Here is a 6,539-nt window from a genome sequence, read left to right as displayed (position 1 = left end):
TTTTTTTTTGAGTCAGAGTCTCACTCTGTTGCCCATGCTGGAGTGCAGTGGCATGCTCATAGCCACTGTAGCCTCCATCTGCTGGGCTCAGGTGATCCTTTCACCTCAGCCTTCCAAGTAGCTGGAACCACAGGCATGAACCACTAAGCCCAGTTAATTTATTTTTATTTTTATTTTTTATTGTAGAGATGAGGTCTCGCCAAGTTGCCCAGGCTGGTCTCGAACCCTCAGGCTCAGGCAATCTTCTCACCTCAGCCTTCCAAAGTGCCGTGAGCTACCACGGCTGACCTGAGACCTCATCTCTTAAAAAAAGAAAAAGAGAAAGAAACGGATTCAAAGGCGGAGCAGGCTACATGCATCACTAGGGTTTCAGTTGGAAAATGAAAATGTTGATTGAAATGACAGAGAACAGGTTGGTTCCATAGACAGGACAGCCTGTCCTGGTCTGTAGGAAGAAAAGTAGTCATACATCGCTGGGGTTTTATTTTTATAGCTATCTCTTGATTATATGCTAAGCAAGGTGTGGATTAAGCATGGGTTTTCGGGGAAAGAGTCAGGGAACTCCCAGAATCGAAGGGTTCTCTCCTCTTTAAACCATATAGGGTAATTTCCAGGAGTTGCCATGGTAATTGTAAACTGTCATGGAGCTAGTAGGAGTGTCTTCTAGCTTGTTAATATGTTAAAATTAGCATTCAATGAGGAACAAGAACAAGCAGAAGTCGCTTTTGATGCCATCTTGGTCTCAGTTAGCTTTGGCCATTCTGCTCACTGCATTCCATCCTGTTGGTGAGGTCCCCAGCCTTGTGATCTTTGTTTTGGGAAACTAGTCCTGCTAGATCCCAAAGTATTGTTGTAAGTATTTTGAATGTTTTGGTTTCATTTGGTTCCTAAAGCAATCCTAAGATGTGGGCATTATGATGTCCGTTTTACAGTTGAGGGGACTGAGGTACAGAGATGATAAGGAACTTGTTCAAAGTCAAAAGTCAAAAAGTTGGTGAGTGGAGGTGCTGGGACAAACATCTCTTACCAAAGATGTTCTTAGAAATTTGGCTGGGTGCGCGGTGGCTCAGCCTGTAATCCCAGCACTTTGGGAGGCCGAGGTGAGAGGTTTACCTGAGCCTGGGGTTTCAAGACCAGCCTGGGCAACTTGGTGAGACCTTATCTCTACAATTAATCCAAAATAACAACAACAGCAACAACAAAAAGCTGGGCATGGTCGCGTGCGCCTGTAGTTCCAGCTACTTGGAAGGCTGAGGCGGAAGGATCGCCTGAGCTCAGCAGGTTGAGGCTGTGGTGGCCAGGAACGTGACGCTGCACTCCAGCCTGGGCAACAGAGTGAGACTCCAACTCAAAATAAAATAAAATAAATTTATTTTGCAATGGCAAAACCTTAGACACACCCTAAGTGGGAGACAAATAGTTACACAAATTAGGAAACACCCATAAAGAGGAATGAGTGTGTACCATTTGTCCTCTGCCCTCACTCCGAGGGAAAGAATTCCTCTGCCGAGGCTTTGGCTCTGCCAGTTTTGTTCTTTACTGCCTCTGTGGTGTTGTAAGGACAAGAAAGTGAGAGTGAAGATGAAGGGGTGTTGAAGACACTGGTGCTGAAACAGGTGTGGCACCTGTTTCAGTGGAAAGGAGAAAAAGGGAAACTTTAAAAGACCTATTTATTCTTATTGCGTGAATCCCCTTTACAGTGTTAGAAAATGCAAACAAAGGGCCTGAGTTGTTAGTGATGGGTTTCTGGTTTCTGGTTCCTGAGCTCAGTTTCTGTGATGGTGGCAGCACTTTGAGACAAGTCTGGGGTAAGTGTTGCAGCACCAGGGGGTGATGCAGCAGCAAGACTGAGGGAGCCCCAGAAACCCCCAGAATAGGAAGGGCAAGGGCAACCACCAGGTACTGAGAACCTACTGGGTGCCAGGTGCTGGGACTCGATTCAAACAGAGATAAACCACAGCCCTGGCCCGCCGGGAGCTTCTAGCTCAGAGGAGGAGACAGACACAGATATAAACAGTGTTGCTGTCATGCAGTAAGGTGGTGGTCCATACAGCAGGATGTACAGGCAAGGAGGAGTTTCATAGAGCTTGGTGGGGGAAGGGGAAGGCTGCCAAACAGGGTTTCCTGGAGGAAATGGCAGTTGAACTAAGTCTTGAGAGAAGACAGAAGGCAGGAGGGAAAAGATGTTCCAGAAAGAGGGGCCTGTGTGGGCAAAGGTGGTAGGCGAGAAATAGCCTGTGTGCACCGGGAATTATAAGCAGGTCAATTGAGCTAGTCTGAGGTGGGGAGTGGGGCAGATAGGGCTGGGGAGGAAGCAGGGACTAAATCAAGAAGGGCCACACCCAGATGTTAACCAGCATCCTCTGGGCTAGCAGAGCCTCACGAGGGCTTTTAAGCAAGGGTGCGACTAGCCAGATTTATTTTTTAGAGATAGGGCCTCACTCTGTGACCCAGGCTGAAGTACTGTGGCATGATCATAGCTCACTGTAACCTTGAACTCTTGGGCTCAAGCAATCCTCCTGTTTCAGCCTTCTGAATAGCTGGAACTACAGGTGAGTGGCACCCACACTCGGCTATTTAAAAAAATTTTTTTGAGGAGACACCTCTTATCAACAAGGGTGCCTGAACGAAGCATATTTGTATACTTTAACTGTACCCCACAATATCATAATAAAAAATATTGATAAAAAATAAAAAAAATAAAATTTTTTTTTTTTTTTTAAGAAACGGGATTTCTTTGTGTTGTACTGGCTGGTCTTGAACCCTGTCCTTGAGTGATCTTCCTGCCTTTGCCTCCTAAAGTGCTGGGCACTTGGTTGGCCCAGATTTGTTATTTATTTATTAATTTATTTTATTTATTAATTTATTTTTGAGTTGAGTCTCACTCTGTCACTCAGACGGGAGTGCAGTGGCTGCTCTTGGCCACTGCAGCGTCGACCTGCTGAACTCCGGCGATCCTTCAGCCTCAGCTTTCCAAGTAGCTGGAACTACAGGCATGCGCTACCACGCCTGGCTAATTTTTTGATTTATTGTAGAGATGAGGTCTCGCCAAGTTGCCCAGGTGAGTCTCGAACCCGCGGGCTCAGGCAATCCACTCACCTCGGCCTCCCAAAATGCTGGAATTACAGACTGAGCCACCAAGCCCGGCCTACTAATTTATTTTGAGTTGGAGTCTCACTCTGTTGCCCAGGTTGAAGTGCAGTAGCACGTTCTCGGCCACTGCAGTCTCAACCTGCTGGGCTCAGACGATCTTTCCATCTCAGCCTTCCGAGTAGCTGGAACTACAGGCATGCATCACCATGCCTGGCTCATTTTTTTTGATTTATTGTAGAGACGAGGTCTCGCCAAGTTGCCCAGGCTGGTCTTGAACCCGTGGGCTCAGGCAATCCTCTCACCTTGGCCTCCCAAAGTGCTAGGATTATAGGCTTGAGTCACTGCGCCCGGCCTCAGAATTGTATTTTAAATAAGCCTCTCTGGGGGTCGGGGTGGGGAGAAGGTCAGCCTGGGAGACCAGATGGGGAAGTTGTGTGAAGTGGTGGAGAGAAAGTGAGCGCATGTGCTAGCTTGCCTATTTCCTTGGGCATGTAACTCATCTCCAAGCTTCTATTTCATTGTCTCTATAAAGGAAGTAACAAAACCTACCTTGAAGATTTTTTTTTTTTTTTGAGACGGGGTTTCACTTTGTCATCTAGGCTGGAGTGCAGTGGTACCAATGATCTCAGCCCACTGCAGCCTCAAACTCCTGGGCTCAGTCAATCCTTCCACTTCTGTTTCCTGCGTAGCTGGGAGTACAGGGCGTGCTACCATGACTGGCTAATTTTTCTACTTTTTTTTTTTTTTTTTGAGTGGGGATCTCACTTTGTCACCCAGGTTGGAGTGCAGTGGCATGCTCACAGCCACCGCAGCCTCGACCTGCTGGGCTCATGTGATCCTTCTGCCTCAGCCTATCAAGTAGCTGGAACCACAGGTGAGCACCACCACATCCAGCTAATTTTTTTTATTTATTGTAGAGACAAGTTTCCACCACATTGCTCAGGCTGGTCTTGAACCCCTGAGCACAGACAATTCTCTCACCTCTGCCTTCCAAAGTGCTGGGATTACAGGTGTGAGCCACCACACTCGGCCAATTTTTCTACTTTTTATAGAAAGAGGGTCTCGCTTTGTTGCTTAGACTTCTTGAAGAGTTTTGAAAGAACAAATATTAAGTGCTTGGCACAAAGTAGAGACCTGAAAATGAAAGTTATGGCTACAGTTCAGGCAAGAGATGACAATGACAGAAATACATGGTATAATGGAGAGGTGGAAGAGGGATTAGATTTGAAAGAAGTTGGGTGTGGTGGCTCTTTGGGAGGTGGAGGCGAGAGGATTGACTGAGTCCAGGGGTTCAAGACCAGTCTAGGCAACTTGACGAGACGTCATCTCTACAATAAATCAAAAAGATTAGCTGGGTGTGGTGTTGCAGGCCTGTAGTTCCAGTTACTTGGAAGGCTGAAGTGGAAGGATCCCTGAGCCCAACGGGTGGAGGCTGCTGTGGCCTTGAGCGTGCCACTGCACTCCAGCCTGGGTGGTTCTGGAATCCTGGTTGTAAGAAGTAATGGACGGTGTCAGGACAAACCTGTATCATTTGTGCTGTGTCCCCATATCCCTTTGCCCAACTGTCTAGTTGACTTTGATTGGATTTGCCCACATAAATTACAATGAACTGAGAATTGGAGACAGTTGAGTCCCCAGAAGAAAACCAGGTGCTCTTACTAGGTGAAGTGGGTAGTGAGTGCTGGGTGGGCAAAAGCAATCAGTGTCACCATTATAGCAATTGGCACAGCCATCCACACAGTTCTAGAGCTGGCCCTGTTAACCAAGGAAGGGAGCTAGATGCTGTGGCGAACTTGGTGAGTTTGATTTTCTGTATGGACATGTGGAAACAACATAGGCTGTTGTCGAGTTTATAAGCAGTCCTGGAAGGAGGTATACAAGTGGATATTATCAGTTTACAAGGGTTGAAAACATATGGGATTACCCGGGGATAAGGGACAAGGATTACCCAAGGAAAGGACATTGGACAAAAATCAACCCCTGAAGAAATACCTATTAGAGAGAGAGAGAGAGAGAGAGAGAGAGAGAGAGAGAGAGAGAGAGAAGGATGTGGTGCCTCACGCCCGTAATCCCAGCACTTTGGGAGGTGGAGGCGAGAGGAATGCCTGAACCCAGGGGTTTGAGACCAGCCTGGACAACATGGTGAGACCTCATCCCTACAATAAATAAACAAATTAGCCAGGCATGGTGGTGCACACCTGTAGTTCCAGTTACTTGGAAGGCTGAGGTGGAAGGATCCCCTGAGCCCAGCAGGTTGAGGCTGTGGTGGTGGTGAGTGTGTCACTGCACTCCAGCCTGGGTGACAGAGTGAGACTCCAACTCAAAAATAAGGGACAGAGTGAGAGAGGGAGGGACAGAAGTGGGGGAGGGGGGAAAGTGGGGGGAAAGAGAGAGAATGCATTTTAGAACCTGGGACACAGGTTTGAGAGACAGAAGAAGACCCCAGGAGAGGGAGATAACCGGAGGTAGAACTCTAAAAGGCAGGAAGCTTGTCAGGCAAACAGTCATCCCAGTTTGCCTGGGACTGTCCCGGTTTTAGCACTGGAAGTCCCATGTCCCATGAACCCTTCTCACCACAAAGGGAAGGAAACATGGGATGTCAGCTCTTGGGCTATGCAGGACCAAAGGGGGGCGTTTTGTTGTTTGGTTTGTTTTCAGAAGGGGAGGAAGTTGGGCAAGTTTACAAGCTTATTTAAGGTGGTGATGAGACAGCGCTCTAATGGAAAGAAGAGAGCACCCTGTAGGGAGCTGGGTCCCTAGGGAGAAGTGATGGGGTAACAGTCAGAGAGGCAGAGGAAAGATAAAGCTTTGGGGCACAGATGTACGTTCTCCTGCAGCATGAGGGGAAGCCTGGGGAGGCATGCATTGTTTTTTTTTTTTATTTCCTTGAAGCAGTTGTTAAGAGTGTGTGTGATGGTGGGTGGGTGATGATGGGAATGAGGGAGAGCCAGCTTTCAATGAGCAGGTTAGCTTGGGTTAGCTGAGTGGGGATCCCTTTTCTTTTCTTTTTTTTCCTGAGTCTGACTCTTACTCTGTCGCCCAGGCTGGAATACAGTGGCACGCTCACAGTCACTGTAGCCTTGACCTGCTGGACTCACGCGATCCTTCCGCCTCAGCCTTCCGAGTAGCTGGACGTATAGGAGCGGGCCACCACCCCTGGGTAATATTTTGATTTATTGTAGAGATGAGGTCTCGCCAAGTTCCCAGGCAGGTCTCGAACCCGTGGGCTCAGGCAATCCTCTCACTTCAGCCTCCCAAAATGCTGGGACTATAGGCGTGAGCCACCACACCCGGCCTCCATTTTCTATATCCTGAAAATTCCCTATTGTACTCACTCTGCCAATACTACCAACTTCAGGGTGACCAACCACCCCGGTTTGCTGGGACCAGCAGGGTTCATAGGACATGGGACTTCCGGTGCTAAAACTGGGACAGTCCCAGGCAAA

This window comes from Carlito syrichta, unplaced genomic scaffold, assembly GCF_000164805.1.
Source record: "Carlito syrichta isolate Samal-C Ts95f unplaced genomic scaffold, Tarsius_syrichta-2.0.1 Scaffold115591, whole genome shotgun sequence".
Taxonomy (NCBI): Eukaryota; Metazoa; Chordata; class Mammalia; order Primates; family Tarsiidae; genus Carlito; species Carlito syrichta.
This window is presented reverse-complemented; position numbering follows the sequence as displayed.